This window comes from Schistocerca gregaria, chromosome 1 (assembly GCF_023897955.1).
Source record: "Schistocerca gregaria isolate iqSchGreg1 chromosome 1, iqSchGreg1.2, whole genome shotgun sequence".
Classification (NCBI taxonomy): Eukaryota; Metazoa; Arthropoda; class Insecta; order Orthoptera; family Acrididae; genus Schistocerca; species Schistocerca gregaria.
Window position 1 is genome coordinate 462982700 of NC_064920.1, and position 21758 is coordinate 463004457.

Consider the following 21758-nt stretch of genomic DNA (forward strand, 5'->3'; position numbering starts at 1 on the left):
CAAATTTGAATTCAAGAGGAAATTTCACAACAGAGGGCATTGTGCAGTAAAGTGAAGCTTGAATACTGGAACTGTGTATTGCACACTTACACTTGTCTCATGTACCAAGTATTTTCAAGCTTAATAAGAAGAAACGACTCAAGTTTGATTGTTCATTTCTGTGGCTGTAACTGTTTGGTAACCATAAGTTTGTGTTATCTTTGTTGTTGTTATTTAATTTCGGACCTCCTATTATTTATAAAGTTTATACCTTAGTTGGCGCATCATTCGTGCCTTTTATTTCATAAGTATTGATAAATTTTCTCTTATTTCGATTTACATCCAGTGTAGTTTTGAGTTGAAAATGAAGCAAATTTATATGGTATGTACCGTATCTGATTTGCAAGGTGTCTCTTGACCTTTAGTACAAAATGGCTATTTTTATTTATATTGGGACACATTCCTTTGTAGAAGCTTCATGTGTTCAATTGGCTCCTTGCTATATTGCAAGTATTTATTGTTGAGCTCCAGAAGCTGGCCGGAGTGGCTGTGCGGTTCTAGGCGCTACAGTCTGGAACTGAGCGACCGCTACGGTTGCAGGTTCGAATCTGGCCTCGGGCATGGATGTGTGTGATTTCCGATGTCCTTAGGTTAGTTAGGTTTAAGTAGTTCTAAGTTCTAGGGGACTGATGACCGCAAATGTTGAGTCCCATAGTGCTCAGAGCCATTTGAACTTTTTTTTAAAAAGTTCCAGAGGTTTCCAGACTATAAAGAAAGGGAAGGTTAAGGTTAAATAACACAAATCATCTGCTTTTTACGTACACTGTGTATTCTATGTGTGACAATGTTTTTGGATTAGTTCTATGATGATACTGGTATATTGGTTGAGAAAAGGTCATCTGATCTTGAAAGTAATTGTCAAAAATTTGTAGTGGCATTTTTAATTTAAAAAGAACCTTGTTTGCAAATGATAGATATAAAAGAAATTATGGGATGTTTCAAGAGGAATGGTTATTATTCAGTGATATGACAGGAATGGTCATTCAAAGCAAAAAAAAGTTTGATAGGGGCTCTAAAATGCATACCTAAAGAGCTATGAGCAGTGTTCATCTTCATGAAACATATCTCTGTATTGAACAAATGCTCATATATATTGAGGTATGTGTTTTAGAGCTCGTATTTACTAGATTTTTTGCTTAGAATAATCGTTACTGTAGTATCTCTGAATACTGACCATTCCGTGCGGTCCCCGTGTGGGCCCAGGGGTTCTAATAGGCCCAAGGTATCCGCGCCTGTTTTAAAAGGAGTCTCATACGTATTCGCCCTAAGTTCAGGTCCCATTCTATGGTTGAACATGCCACTTTCAAAATTCTACAGAATTGCGGGCCATATGGGGAAGGACGCCTTACGTGGTGCACGAGTTATCCATAGTGCCCTTAGATTCCATCTCCTGAACCTCTTGTCATGTCTTTGCATCTCCACCTGTGATTAAACTATTTCGGCGAGGACACGTTGCGGGGTATATCATCTTCTTCTTCCATTGTCTCCTGTCCTCTTTCACTCCCATGACAGTACTGAATTTCTCCACGCCCAATATCCAGCACGGTAGCCAGTCTGTTGTGGAGGGGCTGTCATGTACCCATTTGGTGGTAGTCTCCTGACAACACAGGGATCGCACAGCTGATGCCTGAGCTGTAAACTCCCCATGTGCGCCAAGGAGTAGATGCCTGTCTTCCTGGGGCATCAGGACTCCCGGCAACAGCCATCATGCTGGTTGGCCTTTGCTGTGGCTGTGTGGAACTCGTGGGGAGAGCTCCTGATCAGAGAGGGTGGCATCAGGACGGATGACCTGCAATGGAGTGGACTAAGTCATCTCTTGCTGATCACCGTACGGCGCCAGCAGTCTCTAAGAAGGGCGAGATCGAATACAATGCCAACAGGTATGACCCTAAATCGTTTCCCTCCCTCACTACACCATGGGAGGAACATAAGGCTACAGAATGAAGAGAGCCATATTAGCCTCGGTTTTTAGTCTGTAGCAGAACTAATGGGGACTCCTTTCTACCTACGAAGCCTCAATTTTTCATTGAACACCTTGAGAATAAGTTTGGAGAAGTGACAGTCCTGTCCAAAATGCGAAATGGCGCAGTGTTGATTCAGACAGTGTCCCCAGCCCAATTCTGAGTGTTACTCACCTGTGACAAGCTGGGTGATATTCCTGTTTCCGTCACTCCCCATAAAAGCCTCAACATGGTCCAGGGAATCATTTTCCATCACTATCTCCTCTTGCAGTCTGACGATGACCTCCGCGCCAGTTTAGAACGGCAGTGTGTTCATTTCATTCAGCAAATTTACAGGGGACTGAGTCAGTGAAGTCCTTCCAGCCACGGAAACCCAAGGAGCAGCGAGAGAAATCCATAAAGAAAACCCCTAAGACCAAGGGAATTGCGGTGGCACCCAAACCAACGCTACCTACAAGCTCTGCTTCTGCGGATGAGGTGGAGATTCTGGGGTCTGCTGAGGATCTAGATCTTGCTGGACCCTCAAGGCACAAAGGATATAGACTGCTCAGGAAATAAGTCGGTGACAGCAGGTGACCCTGAGGAGTAAACTGCATCATTGAATGTTCCATTCCCTCCCAATCTCAAGATGTCACCTCCAGTGGAATTGCTGCAGTTTTTCCAACCACCTGGCAGAGATACGGAAACAGTTAACCTTTACACTTGCTTTCTGCATTGTCCTCCAGGAAACCTGGTCCCAGGCAATGCGGACCCCTGCCCTCCGTGGCTATAAGGGATATTACAGGAACTGTAGTGACTATAATCGAGTGTCAGGTGGAGTTTGAAGGGGCACATGTTCACTACAGACTGAGTTTATGTCCAAAACGCAAACCCCTCTTGAAGTTGTGGCTGTCTGAATAAGGACGACACAGGAAATAACTGTCTGCAATGTATATCTTCCTTCAGGTGGCACAGTACCCATGAATGTATTAGCTACACTGATTGATGAACTCCCTAAACCTTTCCTACTTTTGGGAGATTTTAATGCCCATAACCCCTTGCGAGGTGGCGTCATGCTTACTGGCCAAGGCAGAGATGTTTAAACTTTATTGCCTCAGTTCAACCTTGACCTCTTAAATACTGGGGCCGCCACACATTTCGGTGTGGCTCATGGCAGTTACTTGGCCATTGATATATAAATCTGCAGCCCAGGATTGCTCCCACCTATCCACATGACGATCTGTGTGGTAGTGACCACTTCCCCATCTTCCTGTCCTTTCTGCGGCAGAAAACATGCTCCCTCACTCTTTGGGGTGCCCCCAGTGAAAGGCAGTCCCTTGACGGACTCTGGAAGTCGCTGAAGCAATTAGGGAGCATTGGCGAGCTCTACAGTAGTGTAAGCGGCACCCTTCCCTGGGGCACCTAATAGCCTTTAAATGGCTCTTTGTTCGCATTTGCCAGCTTATCAAACAACGGAAGCAGGAGTGTTGGGAGAGATATGTCTCCACCATTAGGTGCCATACGTCACCTTTACAAGTCAGGGCAAGGATCAAACGTGTTTTTGGGTACCAGACCCCAACAGGTGTTCCCAGTGTTAACATAAATTGTGTGTTACTTACCGACGTAATTGTGACTGCCGAGCATTTTGCTGAGCACTATGCTCAAGCGACTGCGTTGGAGAATCCCCCCCGCCAGCCCTTTGCAGCCTCAAACGGCGGCTCTAAGGGAAAGTCCTCTCATTCACTACACGCCACTATGAATCCTATCGCAACATTTACAGAGTGGGAGCTCCTCAGTGCACTTACACATTGCCCTGACACTGCTGCTGGGCCAGATTGAATCCACAGTCAGATGATTAAACTACTCTAATCTGACAACAAGTAATAGATCCTTGTAACCTTCAACCGTATGTGGTGTGATGATATCCTTCCATCGCAGTGGTGGGAGAGCACCCTCATTCTAGTGCTCAAATGGGGTAAAACCCGCTTGATGTGGATAGCTATCGGCCCATCAGCCTCACCAACGTTCTTTGTAAGCTGCTGGAATGTCGGCGATTGGGTTGGGTCTTGAAGTCACGTGGCCTACCGGCTCCATGTCACAGTGGCTTCTGCCAAGGTCCCTCTACCACTGATAATCTTGTGTCCCTCGAGTCTGCCATCAAAACAGCATTTTCCAGATGCTAACACCTGGTTGCGTCTTTTTTTATTTACGAAAAGCGTGACACGACCCTGCGATATCATATCCTTGCCACATTAGACGAGTGGGGTCTCAGAGGCCTGCTCCCAATTTGTATCCAAAATTTCCTGTCACTTCATACTTTCCATGTCCAAGTTGGTGCCTCCAAGAGTTCCCCTCCGCGCCAGAGTTCCCCTCCGCGCCAGAGTTCCCCTCCGCGCCCCATGTTCAGGAGAATTGGGTCCCGCAGGGCTCTGTATCGAAAGTATTTCTATTTTTAGTGACAATTAATGGTCTAGCAGCAGCTGTTGGGCCATTCATCTAACTTTCCCTGTTTGCAGACGACTTCTGTATTTCGTATTGCTCCACCAGTACTGGTGTTGCTGAGTGGTTTCTACAGGGAGCCATCCACAAGGCGCTGTCATAGGCACTAGCCCATGGCTTCCAGTTTTCAGATCTGAATTCGTGTGTCATGCACTTATATCGACGTCATACCGTTCATTCAGAACCAGAACTTTACTTCAATGATGATCCACTCACTGTAGTGGAGACATATCGATTCTTAGGACTGGTTTTTGACGCCCGATTGACTTGGCTTCCTCACCTTCGTCAGCTTAAGTGGAAGTGCTGGCAGCACCTCAGTGCCCTTCATTGCCTGAGCAACACCAACTGGGGTGCAGATATCTCTATGCTGATGCAGCTCTACAGAGCCCTTGTTCAGCCCTGCCTTGACTATGGGAGTCTGGTTTATGATTCAGTGGTGCCCTCAGCATTGTGTTTACTCGACCCAGTGCAGCAATGTGGTATTCGCCTAGTGACAGCAGCTTTTTAGGATGAGCCCGGTGACCAGCGTCCTGGTGGAGGCAAGAGTCCCTCCATTACAGGTTAGACATGCACAACTGTTGGCCAATTACAACGCCCATGTTCCTAGTTCTCCTGTGCATCCGAATTACTCTCCCCTTTTTCCACCCATGGCGGTTCATCTCTTGCATCAGCGGCCCAGGTCAGGGCTTTCAATTTCGGTTCATGCCCGATCCCTTCTTTCTGAACTGGAGTCCTTGTCTTTACCACCTATACTTGAGGTCCATTCACTTACACCTCCATGGTGTACAACTAGGCCGCAGCTTTGCCTTGACCTTTCACATGGTCCTAAGGACTCAGTTAAACCCGCTCTCCACTGTCACTTCCTCTCGATTCTTGATATGTACTGAGCCCATGAAGTGGTTTACACAGATAGCTCGATGGTTAATGATCACGTCCGCTTCATGTATGTCCATGTAGGACTTTTGAAGAGCATTCCTTGCCCGATTACTGCAGTGTTTTCACTGCCGAGCTGGTGACTATACCTTGTGCTCTTAAGCACATCCGGTCATGCCCTGGGGAGTCGTTTCTTCTTTGTACTGACTCCTTGAGTAGCCTACAAGCTATCGACCAGTGCTACCCTCGTCATCCTTTGGTAGCGACCATCCAAGATTCCATCTATGCCCTGGAACAGTCCAGTCATTCAGTGGTGTTTGTCTGGACCACAGGTCACATCGGAATCCCAGGCAATGAACTTGCTGTCAGGCTGGCCAAACAGGCTCCATGGAAACCGCTTAGGGAGATAGGTTTTCTGCAACTGACCTGTGTTCAGTACTACGCCGCAAGGTTTTGTGGCTTTGGGAGACGGAATGGCGTAACCTCAGTACACACAACAAACTGTATGCCATTAAGGAGACTACGAATGCGCGGAAGACCTCCACACAGGCCTCTCGCAGGGACTCTTTGGTTCTCTGTTGGCTCCGCATTGGCCACACTTGGGTGACACACGACTAGCTCCTGCGCTGTGATGATCCACGTCAGTGTTGTTGCCGCACCCAGCTGACAGTGGCCAATATCTTGTTGAGCTGTCCATCTTTGTCTGCCTGCGACGGACTCTTCAGTTACCGGACTCATTGCCATTAACTTTAGCTGACAATGCTTCATCGGCTAATTTAGTTTTATGTTTTATACATGACAATGGGTTTTATCATTCTATATAAGTTTTTGCGCATGTCCTTTGTCTTTCTGTGTTCTCCACTCTAATGCTTTTAGGCTAGATGTTTTAATGTGTCGCAGAGTGGTTGGCTTTTCCTTTTTTTTCTTATGGTCAGCCAGCCACGGTCATCTGCTCTCTTGTTTTTATCCCTTCTGCCTGTTTCTTGCTTCTAGGTGGTTTTATTTTCCTGTTTTGTCCACAATAGTGTTGGTTGTCCTTCTGTCGTTCTTCTGGTTCATCCGTCCTGCTGTTACTGTGCTGTATGTCTCCTTTCTTTTCTTCTTTCCCTTGTTTAATTATTTTACTGGGAACAAGGGACCAATGACCCCATAGTCCCCCCCCCCCCCCCCCCCCTCCCGTTTAAACAAACAAACCAACCAACCATTCCGTCTGGGACGCCCTGTATTTGGCAATGGACAATCATTGAAACTCGGATCGTTTTATGTCAAATATGAATGCAGTAAGCAGTATTTGATTTAATTTGTATTTTTGTTGGTCCAGCATTATCATACAACATAAATTACACATTTTTATGGGACAGGTCTAAATGGTATGAAGTTATATCATTAAAAATAAGTGGAAGCCATCAGGTAAATATTCTTGTAATACAAGTATATCAATAACTGATGAAGGACAGGTCAAAATAAAGTAGCAGTAATAAGTAGTATCAGTAAAATTGTAGGCTAATTGAATATTGCCTACCTATTCTCACAATTCAGTTTTTAAGTAACACTTATTTTACATATTCAGAAATTCTTTTACAGAATAGAAACAGTGCTTTATTAGAAATGCCTTTAGTTATATTTTAAATATTGGACGCATAGCAGTTATTATTTCATCTGGTATTTAATTATATAGTAGAACACCAATGTTAATTATCCTCTTCTGATAGCTGCAGTTATGGAGTATGTTTGATGTATATTTGATTTCTCTCTGGTACAGTAGTCATGTACATTTTTATTTTGTAGTAGTGTGCCTCTTTTGAAAATGTAGTTGCCTGTGAATACAATAGTTTCATAAATGAGTAAACATGGAACATTGAAAACAACATGCTCAGTAAAGTGAATTCCACAAGAATGGTTTGCCTTAAGGAGACAAATTATTCTTAGTTCTCTCTTTTGCATTCTAAAAATGTTTGTGCGAGTTGAGTGTCTCCAAATAATGACCTCATATCAGAACTGTGAATGGAACTGTGCATGGTATGCCTGCAGTACTTTTGTTTTGCTTGTTGTGTAGCCTTTAATATTGTTAGACCATAGCACATGGATGAGAATACCTTAGATATGTTATTTATATGCCTTTTACACTGTAAGTTTTTTTGAACCCACAGACCCAAAAACTTTGTTTTCATTTTCTAGGTGTTCAGTTTTTAATCTCACTTGAATAGACATTTGGCTAAATGCTGTAAGTAGGTGGACATTGACACACACAGTTTTTTTCCAATGTGTTTGTTTGTGGTGTACCATTCTGAATCTTTTCATAGAACTTTTTGCTTTTGACTGCAGAGTTCCTGGGCTGGATCCAGTGAGCAATATGCTCATGTCATCAGCAAATAAGATACCTTTTTGGGACTGATATATTTAACAAAGTTGTCCAAATAAAATAAGAAGAGTAGCAGTCCTGGGCTTGAGCCCTGGGGTACACATTTTATTGGTAATTCGCTGGAAGGGATAGGGTTGTTTTTTCTTTCATTCATAATGTTAAACTCGTGCTGAAGTGATACATTCTGCCAGCAGTTTTTATTTTTTTTATTTTATATGTATGAACACAACCCGCTGTGTGTCTGCACCTCTTACACCTTACCTTTCTAATTTTCTAAGCAGAATTTTATGGCCAAAGACATTGAAGGCTTTTGAATTCCTGCAGCTAATTTGTGTTGATAAAGGGATTTTAAAGTGTGTCGTGTAGATTTAGACTTTTAAAATCATGATGTTGGATAGTAACAGGTGAATATTTATTTATGAAATACATAAACCTGTCAAAAAAAGTACTAAAATTTTTAAGAAGAACGTTAACAGTGGCACAGATCGAAAATTCAATATTATATTAGAAAACTTTTTTTTTCCTTTGGTAAAACTTCCGTTATTTTCAGAACATCTGGAAAACAAGTTTCTAGAGATAAGTTAAGAAATTTTGCCATCTGTGATGAGTGCGTACTTTTAATATTAAGTCAAGTACTTCATTAAGGCCACTTGACATTTTATATTTCATTGATTATGAAACCAAACCTGATGAAATTATAAGTAATATTAAACGTACCTAGAGGCAGATAAGATCACTGATCTACTAGGGAACATGAGACTCGTCCTTTACAGTTTATTTGCATGAGATCTTCAGCTAATGAAGTGAAGTATTCATTGATCTGTAACTTTTGAGCCCTCTATCATTAATGATACGTTCTTTTTCTTGGTACTGAATTTAAATTATGTTTCTTTATAACTCTCTGCATGGATTTTGTTTTGTTAGATGAGTTTTTTTATCGAATTGTCATTTCACATAGCCTACTACTTTACCATAGATTCTTTTGTAGATTTCAAAATAATCTGCAATTTCTTGGATAACACTTTTTTTAGTACTGCTGAAATATGTTTCACTGGAAATTTTTGTGTCTGTTGATATCCACTCCTTATAGTTATTAGGTTTTAATGTTTAGTTACACTACATATGATGCATTAAAACAGTAAGGAGACATGTTCTGAAAACCTAGGTACATGCTATCAACATTGTTCTGAATGGAAATGCTTTCCCAGTTTTCATTAGCCAGTAGTAAATTAAAAATTTTATCATCTTCAGAAAACATCCATTTTTGACCACTTTCTTGCAACAGCTGCTGCATGTTGGCATCTCTATACACAGATGCTGTACCTCACAATCACCATAATCCATGCTCAGTACTCTGCTTGTGAATGTATAGTTTGTGTCTGAGATTTGTTTTTGGTCAGTAATGTATTTTGTTCGTGCTGTTAACCTTGCTGGGCAATGTATTGTATGGATCATATTGAATATATTGGCTGTATTTGTCAAAGCATTTCTAATACTTTTGTCTTGTGAAAAATCAGTGGGAACCTCTAATTTGGTCATGAAGACTGACAGATTTCCACTTTTTGCTCTATACACTGAGGTAACAAAAGTCATCGGATAACAGTATGTTCATATACAGCTGGTGGTAGTATCATATGGACAAGGTATAAAAGGGCAGTGCATCTACAGAGCTATCATTCGTACTGGGATCATTCATGTGAAAAGATTTCCGACGGGATTACGACCACATGGCAGAAATTAACATACTTTGAATGAGAAATGGTAGTTGGAGCTATACACATGGGACATTTCATTTCAGAAATTGTAAGGAATTCAGTATTCCAAGGTCCACAGTGTCAAGAATGTGCTGGGAATACAAATTTCAGGCAATACTTCTCACCATGGACAACTCGGTGACTGACTGCCTTCAGTTAACAACTGAGAGTAGCAGCATTTGTATAGAGTTGTCAGTGTTAGCAGACAAGCAGCACTGTGTGAAATAACCACAAAAATCAATGCATATGTATGGCAGATGTATCCATTTGTATGTATGGCGGATGTATCCATTTGTATGTATGGCGGATGTATCCATTAGGACAGTGTGGTGAAATTTTGCGTTAATGGGCTATAAGAGAAGATAACCAATGCAAGTTCCTTTGCTAACAGTACAGCATTGCCTGCAGTGCCTCTCCTGGGCCCCTTACCTGGTGGGACCCTAGACTACTGAAAACCTTGGCCTGTTCAGATGAGTCCCAATTTCAATTGGTTAGAGCTGATGGCAGGGCTAGAGTGTGGTGCCGACCCCTTGAAGCCATGGAACCAAGTTGTCAACAAGGCACTGTGCAAGCTGGTGGTGTCCCATAATGGTATGGACTGTATTTACATGGAATGGACTGGTCCAACTGAACCTATCTTTAATGGAAAATGGTTATGTTTGGCTACTTGGTGACTGTTTACAGCCATTCATGGACTTCAGTTTTATGGATGACAATGCTTTGTGTCACTGAGCCACAGTTGTTCGTAATTGGTTTCAAGAACATTCTGGGCAATTTGAGTGAATGATTCGCCCCCTTCCCCATATCGCTGGACATCAATCCCATTGAACAATAATGGGATATAATGGAGAGGTCAGTTCATACACTAAATCCTGCACAGGCAACATTTTCGCAATTATGGATAGCTTTAAAGACAAAAAGGCTAATTATTTCTGCAAGGGGCTACCAGTTACTTGAGTCCATGCCACATCGAGCTGCTGCACTACAATGGGCAAAATGAGGTCCGACAGTATATTAGGATGTATTCCGTGACTTCTACCACCTCAGTGTATCTTAATTTCTGGCAATTTATCAATAGAAAGTTATAAAGCTTTTTAATTGGGTCAGTGTAATGTTTGACACTGCACAACTTTGTTCTTTCACAAAAATAGCAAAACCACCACACTTGGGGAAACTTTAACCACCACACTTGGGGAAAGTCTCAGCTAAAGTGACGCGCACGCACACGCACGCACAGTGATCACTGTGTCTGGCCACTATGATTGGACTGCGGACAGCAAACAGGTGTGGGTGATGGATGTAAGACAGGGGTAGGGGAAGGTGTAGTGCTGCTTGTGGCAGCATGCAGGGATGTAGTGAGGACAGTGTAGGACTGATAGGTGCAGCCGAGATTTTTTTTTTGTGTGTGTGGGGGGGGGGGGGGGGGGCAGGAAGGGAACTAGAGTAGGAGAGAAGAAGAAATCGACAAAATGAAAATGACTAGTGGGTGTGTTGGTGGAATAGAAAGGTTTGTAGTGCTGGAGTGGGAGCAGGGAAGGGGATAGGAAGCCGTAGGACAGGGAATAGCGAAGTTTTTTGCCAGCGAGTTTATGACAATGCAAGATATACTGCAGGTGAAGCAAATTGTTGGGCAGCCTGTTCATAACAGGATTGCCCAGCTGTGTCTTTGCCATTGTTTGTGGGTGGCCATTCGTGTGGACAGATGGCTTGTTACTTGTCATGCTCACATAGAAGGCAGCACAGTGGTTGTAGCTCAGTTCCTGGGTCTCATGGCTGCTTTCACAGGTAGCTCTTACTTTGATGAGGAAGGAGATGCCTATGGCTAGAGTGGAATAGATGATAATGGAAGGATGTGTGGGACAGGTCTTGCATCTAGGGGTACTGCAGGAATATGAACTATGAGGCAGTGGGTTGGAACATACAGCTTAGGTCTGGTGGACAGCAGAATACCACTGTGGGAGGGGCAGGAAGGGTAGTTGGTGGGACATTCCTCATTTCAGGGTGCGGTGAGAGGTAGTTGACACCCTGATGGAAAATGCGATTCAGTTACTCCAGTCCTGGATGATACTGAGTAACGAGGGGATTGTGCCTTTGTGGCCAGACTGTGGGACCTTTGGAGTTGATGGGTGACTGGAGATACAAGGTACAGGAGATCTGTTTCTGTACAGGATTGGATAGATAATTTTGGTCTGTGAAGGCCTCAGAGAGATCCTATTTTCCGCAGCTTGTAGGTTAATGTTTACCTTGTTCAGGATTTCCTTTTCCTTTTTCTGAATAGCCTTATCTACTACATCTGTATATAACTTGCAGGCAGTTACTAGCTTCTCTGCAATGGTGTGACCCTAATCCAGCGTACGAGCTTCAGCTTAACTAATGATATCACTCAGATTTTCGTTAATCTTCTCCCTCTCCTTCTCAGCACATGCTGAGTCAACTTCTAAGGTTGCTACCCTTAAAGTAAGCTCTTCTACAGCTAGGGGTACACTTTCATATTCTTTATTTAGTTTTGTTAACAACAGTGGTTACATTTTTTACTGTCGAAACAAACTGATTTTGTATGGCTTCATTGTTTGTGTTTGTGTCTCTAATTTTCTTTATCTGTTATTCTACGAGATCGTGATGGCCATTACACGAATCTACCTTCTGTTTTAACTCCAAAATGTTACCACTAACTTCAGAAAGTACTTCATGCTTTACTTGTGTTTTCATATTATTCAATTTTTCGTCTAAGTCATCCGAATTTCTGAGAGACCGTGCCTTGCAAATTCTTGAATACTTATTGTTGTTGTTCTTTCATTACATTTACATCTTGTGTGACAGTGTTCATATCTTGTGTCAAATTACTGAATTTGCTATTGATACTATGTAATTTCATTTTCATATTAGATAGTAGCTGCCATAGCACCGCTTCAGTTGTACTACTGTGGTTGCTGTCGGCTGTGCTTCCCAAGTTAATGTTTGTGTTGTGACCAAGTGGTGTTCATAATGTGTTGTCAAGATTCAACAATGGGCATATATTTTTGGCCATATTACATGAATTCTATTTAAATATAAATTCCACAAAAATGTTAAAAATTTCCTACATTAATTATTACACTTGATAAATGCAAATTACGTGATGTCAAAGCCTGCTTCTTTGTCTATTATGATGCTCAAGCTATTGTCGCAATTCTTTGTTTTATTGACAATACATATCATACTGAAAATTTCTTTCAATTAATTTTTTTCAACAAAATTCAGGGAAGGAAATAATGAGGAAAAGGTTTCTGTCTACATCAAAGGAGGTGCTACCGAGCGTAACAATGCAAGCAACTTGCGCAACCATTCTACCTTTTGCTGCGCCCAATAAAACAGCTTACGATGGAAAATTTTACATGACGAGTTCAATTGTCATTCCTTTCAAAATTTTTCTCCTCCACTTTTACCTTTTTGTAATACTTGCTCCCCGTCATGATTCATGCGAACAGGGAATATAGGCAATTTATAATAATGTCATAAAAATTTCTGAGCATAACAACTCTTAACAAATGCAGTTCATAACCAGTGCCCAGAAGTCCTGGCACACAGGTGGCCAATTGTAATATATTTAAAAAAATAAATGGATTAATAATTAATTGATTAAATATGAAATTAATTTGTTTAAAAAGTCTGCTTGTGCATTCGGCTTCCTTACAATTTTGGTGAAGATTTAGGCAGCTAAAGGACTCTGTGGGCACTGGCACTTGTTGTAATTACATAAAAATTCACTTCGCACACTTCCATGAAAAAAAAAAAAAGCTTTATATTGGTCTTCTATATTGTATTATTCATGACAATTTAAATACACTTAGACTGCAGTACTTTGCTCTGCAAATGCACACCCTTCTCTTATAAGAAAAAAAACCTCAACTGTGTTCTACTACTAAAAACAAAAAACAGTATATCAGAAGATGAATGCGAAAAAATTAATTCATTGGTTTGCACTTTCCTAATTAATGTCTCTGCTAACTTTTTACTTTCAATCGGTATTTTATCCTTGCTTGTTCTTAAAATACTAACTTAGTGGGATCCTGGGGAGTCTTACATTATGTTCCTGTACAGAAGGCAGCTTAGCTTGTTGGGTTGAGAAAGACCAGGTGAAGTGAATGGGGGGAAAAGGTTCTGGAGGAATGTGCATAGGGTCTCCTCACCCTCAGTCCATATCACAAAGATGTCATCTATGAATCTGAACCAGGGGAGGGGTTTGGGATCCTCTGTGGAATAGGAAGGATTCCTTTAAATGGCCTGTGAATAGAATGGCATAGGATGGTGTCATGAAGGTAGCCATTGCTGTACCATGGATTTGTTTGTAGGTGATTCCTACAAAGGAGCAGTAATTATGGGTGTGACCAGGAAAGAGGTTGTAAGTTTGTATTCAGTTGGGCAGCAAGGCCACGGGCTTTGGGGGTGTTAAGAGTAGAGAAAGGTGGTATCAACAGAGACATGTGGGGCACCCAGCAGCAAATGATCAAGAACTGTGGAGGGTTGATAGAGGAAATGAGTAGTATCTTCATATAGGAGGGTAGGTTGTGGTAAACAGGTTGAAGGTGTTGGTCAAAATGAGCAGAGATTCTCCCAATGTGGAAACTGTAATTGGCCACAATGGGACATCCTGGGTGGTCTGGTTTTACAGACTTCGGGAAGCATGTAGAAGCTAGAAGTTCAGGGAATGGTAGGGGTGAGAGAAATGTGTGTGTGTGTGGGGGGGGGGGGGGGGATAGGAGAGAGAGAGAGAGAGAGAGAGAGAGAGAGAGAGAGAGAGGGGGGGAGAGAGAGAGAGAGAGAGAGAGAGAGAGAGAGAGAGAGAGAGAGAGAGAGAGACTCAGGGCTCAGGGAGAAGATTCTGGTATGGGCCTAAGGATGTGAAGAGCGACTGGAGATTCTATTGGGTTTCAGGAATAGGGTCACTGTTGCAGAGTTTGTAGGTAGATGAACCTGACAGTCCCTGAGGACCATAGTGATGGAGCCTTTGTCAGCAGGTAGTATTATAAGCTATGATCAGATTGTACGTGGTGGGTTACAGTTCTTTATGCACATTTAAGGTTTGTTTCCATGTTAAAAGATTTGGGGAATTACGGGGAAGCAAAGTTGGAGGTTAACAAATTCAGGAATGCTAACAGTGAGTGATTTTTGGGGCAAGGGGTGGATTGCAGTTTGTTGGAGGAATGAACTGAGTGAGGCAGGGTTCAATATTGGTTTTGATTGAGTCTCATTTGTAGGGTTTGTAGTGAAAATGTTTCCACTGTAGGGGACACGAGAAAGAGAAAAGGTCTTTAATAAGTCCAGAATGATTGAATTTGGGATTGGGGCAAAAAGGCAAGACCTCTAGAAAGGACTGATACTTCTGTTGGGCTAAGGCTTCTGGAGGAAAGGTACAGGACTGTGGTGGGAAGGAGTTTCTGAGGATGTGGTAAATGTAGTAGGTCTGTGAGGCAGGGTTTGTCGGCTAAGAAGAAACGTTTGGGGGTTTGGAGACTCTTACGTATGTGGCGAACAGTGATTGTCCAAGGCAGGAGTAAGAGATCAACAGGTTGGAGAAGTTTTTGAGATGACGTTGTGCATGCAGCTCTAGTTACTGGGGGTTGAGAGCTTCCTTGTGTGAAGCTGTGCATTTACATACTTTAATTGAAACAATTTCTAGTTCTTTATCTTAGAGCATTTCTAATACAGCACTTACCCCAAAATGTCTATGGTGTCTTTGTACTGTGTGGCTTCTGCTTGCTGGTGGCTATGATAGATGAGTTAACTTTGGAGCTTGTAAAAGTTTTGCTTTATTAACCTCTGTCCTTTTTTATGTACATTTCATAATTAGTGTCTGGAAAAACTATTTCATTGTTTGTGTGTGCCCTTCTTGGTTTAAATTTGCACCTGACTGATTGCTTACTTTCCAAAAACACTTCATAATCTACATTTGTTTGCCACTCATCCTGTTTTCTACATTGTTCCTCAAAAGACAAATTTATATTTTATTGTTTTGTAGGAATTAAAATTGGCTAGTAACTTCCTTCTTGACACATTTAAATGAATTCCATGAAATGTGCAGAAACTTTGCTCCAAGTTGCTTATGTTTGTACCATCAACATTCTTGATGTGAATACATATTTCATTGATATAGCTATATGCAATTCTAATTTCGCAGTCCACACTTGGCCAGGATGGTGAATCATGATGATGCAGGATAGTTGAGAGGATATTTGTATGGATTAAATTATTTAAAAATTTCCTCATATGTATGGTAGCTTTTCATGTCTCATTTCTGTAGATATTGTTTGATCCTCCCAGCATCATGACGAAATCATCCTTATTCAAACTAGCTTTGTCAGTCAGTTTGCTTAGATTCATTATTTCACATATTGGAGCCCCCCTGGTTTTTTGAAACCAGGTGCCTTGATATTATACTTCCTCGGAAACGTGCCAGAAATTCCATGTCTGTGACTATCACCCAACAGAAATAATCTTATGCATTTCACATTTTTAGCACTCAGAGGGCATAAAGTTCTTCTCCTCCTCCTCCTCCTCCTCCTCCTCCCACTACTGTTGTTTTTGTGTTCCAAGAGTTCCAAATTTCTTTCAGTTTCGAAGTTGACTGAAAATTCATTTCTTAATGCTGTTACAGGTGTGTGCACTTATTTTTCAGAATTTTGAACACCTTTTTGGTAAAATATGTTCCATATTTGATCTAGTTTCAATGAGCAACGATTTGTTTACTTTTTGAGAATCATTTTCCAACTTTTCAACTTTGTCTGATGTGTTTCCTGAATCCACAGCAGAAAGCACATCAAAAGAGTTTTTATGCACTTAAGTTCAACATCTTTTCTGATTGTTTACTTTCTGAATACCTGGTCTGTGGATCGTGGAGTTAGATACTTTGTGTCCACCTCTCTTATGTTCTTTGAAATCTCTTAAAGTGCCACAAGTAATTTTAGTGTTCTGAATTATGTGGTTTAAAACAATGAGAGATGAAGTGAAACACATTGAATTAAATGGCTTGAGATTTAAACTCAGTGAATAATAAAGTTACCTGTTTCCATATTCCCTTAGAAGTTTGTGACAAGTTTAAAAATTAAAAGAGCCAGCAAAAGATAAGCTTGTTGCAGTACTTCCCACACCCAAATATCTTTAGTGCTTGTACAAATGTTCTGTGGATGCTATTTAGGATTGTACAACATGCAGATTTTGATTAATTAGAAAAAACTATACGGACATCTCATTATGGGATTTTATGATTCCATAGTCGATAATGTAAAATATATTTTTAATGTAGGTTTAATTTCTATCGTGCCACCATTTATATGTATGTGCACTTGTATCTTTCCACAGTATTTGAATATATACAAATCTCAAAGTGATGTGGCTGGGTGCCTTATCTGTGATAATGTTGGTGCATATTCTGTAGGACCAGAGTGTTAGTGATATAATGAGTAACTCTCCACAAATGTCCAAAAGTAGACACTGCAATATATCAGACATAGTGAAATAATTTTAGTTAATTTTATTCTTTGTTCAGGAACAGTAACTAGAGAATTAATTAATTTGTTATAAGGAATCCTGTTACGTAAGGATATTAATCATATTGATCTATAATTTGCTGCAAATGCATGGTTTTAGTATTCAAATTGTGACAGGAAAAACTTTAAACTGTTTTATGTGTTGTATTTAAATATCCCTATATTCTTTTTTCTCGTATTATCCCATAGAAATGGGATAGTTGTAGACAGTGTTACTTTTAATGGCAACATATTGTTGGTTTGTTGTTAATGAAATAACTAGATGTCTTATTGACATGCAGGTTGGCACGGGGCAGAGATAACAATGTAAGATGTATGTACATCAAAGAGCAGATAGTCAACACTACATCACTGATCATGAGTCTGTTTTATGTTTTGTAATCTTGAGTGGACTGTGTACATCACCCTAGGTGTTTTCTTAACTGAAAGTATGTATGATGTGTTAGAGTAAATACTTATAAAACAATATATAACATTTTTATTTCTAAGCAGTAGCTTCAAAGATTCATCAATACTGCTCATGTTAAGATTGTAGTTTGTACACAATTTTATTGCTGCTACTGCTAGTAATTTTATGAAATTGAGCAGAGATCCTAATAATAGATTTAATGCTGATGCAGAGGAAAGTCAATGGCATGTCTTGAATTCCTGAACACCCACAGTTTTCACTAATCCTAAGATCCATTATCTTGGGTATTTCATAAGACCTTCACAGAATTATATTGATAGCCCTGCACACAGAATCATTAAAAAACCTTAATACTATAATAAGGAAATATTACACATTTGAGACAGACTATACAGTTATAAATGTCATTGGTGTAAGAACCCAACAGCACTGATCTGGAGTCAAGTTAAGGGACTTGTCTCAAGAAATAACAAGATATTTAAGCTGTCAATGTACTGGAACTAATGAACAAAACTTTGTCACACATCACTGCTGTGAATGCTGGTGCTATCAGAATGTCATGTCATGAAAGACAAGAAAATATGGCACATGGATCCCTTTGTGGATTCTGTTGTTGATTGACTCATTATCAGCATAACAGATTAAAGTGTCAGTACTGAAGTATATTTCACGGATTCAGATATGGAAGTAGTTCAGAGATTACCAGACAACTGACTGTAAGTAGTACCTTCAGTGGCTTCAGTATTTAACTATGGACCCCAGAAATACACTTTTGCAATACACATCTTGTGCAGAAAAATTACCCTGTGTTTAAGTTAGGAATTTTCATCACTTTTCTTTTAAATTACAATACTGTGTTAGCTAAGAATGAGAGCATGTTACGCATTCTGTCTGGTCCCCTAAGAAGCATGCAGCATTGCTGGAGTTTTGCCAAATGTTGCTTCATTAAATTTTACATTGTTGTATCTGCCATATTCCAACCAATGAGTGACTATATTGCCATCAAAATGTACACATTCCTAAAACAGCATTATTTTTAACCTATTTCTATGACACAATATAATGTCGAATCTTGTGAATATATAATTGTTAACAAACTGCAAAAATTGGTTGTATATACTCTCAATCTGATGATATGTTTTCCCAGTATATTGTGTTATGCTGTGTAAATACTTGAAAATGGCAGAGATGTTAAAAATGTAATACCGAAATAAAGACAGTAACAGCTAAACACAAATGTGACATCATATACAAAATTTATGGTAGCTGTAGACCCATATTACAAGATATTTTACATAAAAAGAATTTGTATGGTGGATTTTTGACATATGCTTCGTGTCGGTTTCCATATGAGGTCATCTTGTTCTTATTAATACACCTGACTTGAAATCTCATATCAAGTGGATCTTGGCGTCAGTTAACCAACAGTTGTAGCTTGTAATGCCAAAATTTATTTTACTCTGACAAGCTATAAATGACGAAACGCAATTTGAAAGAGTGACTTACTAAACTGAAAACCAGTTCACAGTGTAGATTATTACAGGTGTAGATAATAAGTTTTCTTGTTTTCATTAAAAAAAATTACAGTGACCTTGTAGACTAGTTGTATTATAGTCTACATGTTGTCCTGTGAAGCACAGTAGAAATGTTAAATATTGCAGTATTTATGGTTAATTGTAAGATAAAGCTGAGTATAAACCAGAGAGGCATAATTACTGATTCCCACTGATTCAGTCCTTTCATCCTGAGATTTTCTGCAGCTTTTAGATACTATGTTATACACTGAACAATGTCATAAATAAAGCCAAATGGTTTTGCAACTGTGTAGGCTGCACATTTCTACTCTTGAATCATAGTGTGGAGAGGTATCACGATCCGATTAGGAGATCAGGGGTCTGCTACACATGGAGACTGGTACAGTGGTAGAGTGAACTGTGTGGGGTCAGGAAAGTACGAACAACAAACAGGGTTATAGTTTCTAAAGGAACAACTCAAATGCGAAACAATGGTATAGTTGAGTTGGTATATGAGGATCTCCAACAGTTGCATTGGATTGGGTGTGGCGTGCGCCCACACGCACACACGCACGCACGCACAGGCACAGGCACACACACGCACACGCACGCACACGCACACGCACACACACACACACACACGCACACACACGCACACACGCACACACACGCACACACACGCGCACGCACACACACACACACACACACACACACACACACACACACACACACACACACGCACGCACGCAGCCTAAACTGATCATGTAACCCAGTTTTGACAATGTTTCTATGGCAGAACTTCAGTGTTGTTGCACCTACTTAGACAACTGTTGTTTTTGCATGCATGCATGCATGCAATGGTGCTATGCAGCTGAAAGCCGACACCAGTGCTGCCAACTGTCAGGGACCTTCTTACACCGCTCAACTATATGACATGTTGGTAGTAAAGTTGTAAATTATCATAGCTGTGTTCGGAAGAACCACTGTTGCATGGGCCCACAGAAAACACTGAAGCAGAAACCATTACAGGTATTGAAAGCTGGTTAAAGCCAGCAATATGTTCACCCCATGTTTTTGTCAAGGATCTACCCATGTTCAAAATGGATAGACTAAATTCAATTGATGGTTGCGTATTTGTTGCTGTTAGTAGTAGTTTATTTTTCAGTCTACTTAAAATAGGTAGCTACTGTGAAATAGTATAGGAAGAGGCTGTACACAATAGCTCGAACAAATTAATAAGTGGTTCCTACCACCAAATCCCTGACTCACATGATCTAGTTACTGAAATGTTCATGGAAAATTTTAGGCTCATTTCAAATAGGTAACCAAATCATGCAATTATAGTTGGTGGCAAAATCAGTCTACTCTTGATTTGCTAATGAAAATATATGCCAAAAACTGGAAATGTGCGTAAAATGTCATCTGAAATTGTACTAAATGATTTCTCCAAAAATTACATAAAAGTTCGTGTGACACCTTCCTAAGAGACAGTATCCATTCTTTCCATACTGACTATACAATCAGTGAACAAATGCAACTTACATTCAAATAGATAACGTTGACAGCGGTGAGACTTTCATACCAAACAAATTAACACAAGACTGAATAGATCCCCCATGGTACACAAAACTGGTCAGTACACTACAGCAGAAGCATTTAAACAAACCATGACACATTTCAAGAGAAGCAAAATCCCCAAGACAACTATCTTCAAATGTTTGAAATTTAACGCCAACTTCAATACAAAATGTTTTTTGTAGTTTCCACAAAGGAACTCAAACTTGAAATTTTGCAGAAAATCCAAAACTACTCCAGTGGCAATGTTACAACAACAGTGTTATAAAGTTTTCTGGAATTCTTTCACCAAAGAAGACACAGTAAATATTCCAGAATTCAAACTGAGAACAGCTGTCATCATATATAATTTATAAATATATATCTTCAGTGTAGCAAAGCAAATTAAGTTGCTTAAAAGGCCATGTCTTCATGTCCAGACTGTACAGTTTCTTTTCGGAATATACTTATGAAACCAATCAATTTTTAGCAATCATTTATAATGATCACTAGACAAAACACCACCACCTAAAGACTGGAAAGTTGCACTGGATACATCAGTAACCACAAAAGTAAATAGAAGTAATCTGCTGTATTCTAGAACTGTATCATTGGCATTTTTATGTAGTAGGATCAAATTGATTCCATATTTGTAAATTTCCAGAAGGCTTTTCACAGTGTTCCTCAGACATGTACCTATGGAGTACCCTCTGAATTGTGCAATTAGATATTTGATTTCTTGTCATAATGGCCACAATTTGTAGTGAAACCAAAGTGATATCTGGGCAAAGTCTGCATTTTATTGGCAGAATACTTAGAAGGTGTAACAAAGCTGCTAAGGAGACTGTCTACACTGTGACTGTTCATTCTTTTCTGGAGTATTGCTGCACAGTATGGGAACATTCCAAGATAGGAGTGAACATGGACATTGTAAAAGTTTAAAGGGCAGATTGTTTTGTTTTATTGTGAAATAAGGGACAGAGTGCCACGGATATGATATTCAAACTGAGGTGGCAATAATTAAAACAAAGGTATTCTTCACTGTGTCAAGACCTTTTGGTGAAATTTTAAAAAGTAACTTTCTTCTTCAATTGCCATAATATTTTGACGACTCCCACCTAAATATGGAGAAATGACCACTGAAATAAAATAAGATAAATCAAAGCTTGCATAGAAAGATTTGCTATTAAGTGTCTTATGCTCATAATATATTCTGAAAGAGTTTCTATGAGCCCACTGTCGAACACTTAAATGTAAACTGCAGAGTAGCCATATAGGCACAGATGGG

The 21758-nt window shown here is 40.2% G+C and overlaps 1 protein-coding gene across 1 annotated transcript in view; it reads left to right on the forward strand.

Moving 5' to 3' along the window:
* Window positions 1-21758, forward strand: part of LOC126352566 (serine/threonine-protein kinase VRK1) — a 223389-nt gene that overhangs the window by 61042 nt on the left and 140589 nt on the right. The gene's annotated exons all lie outside the window — the stretch shown is intronic.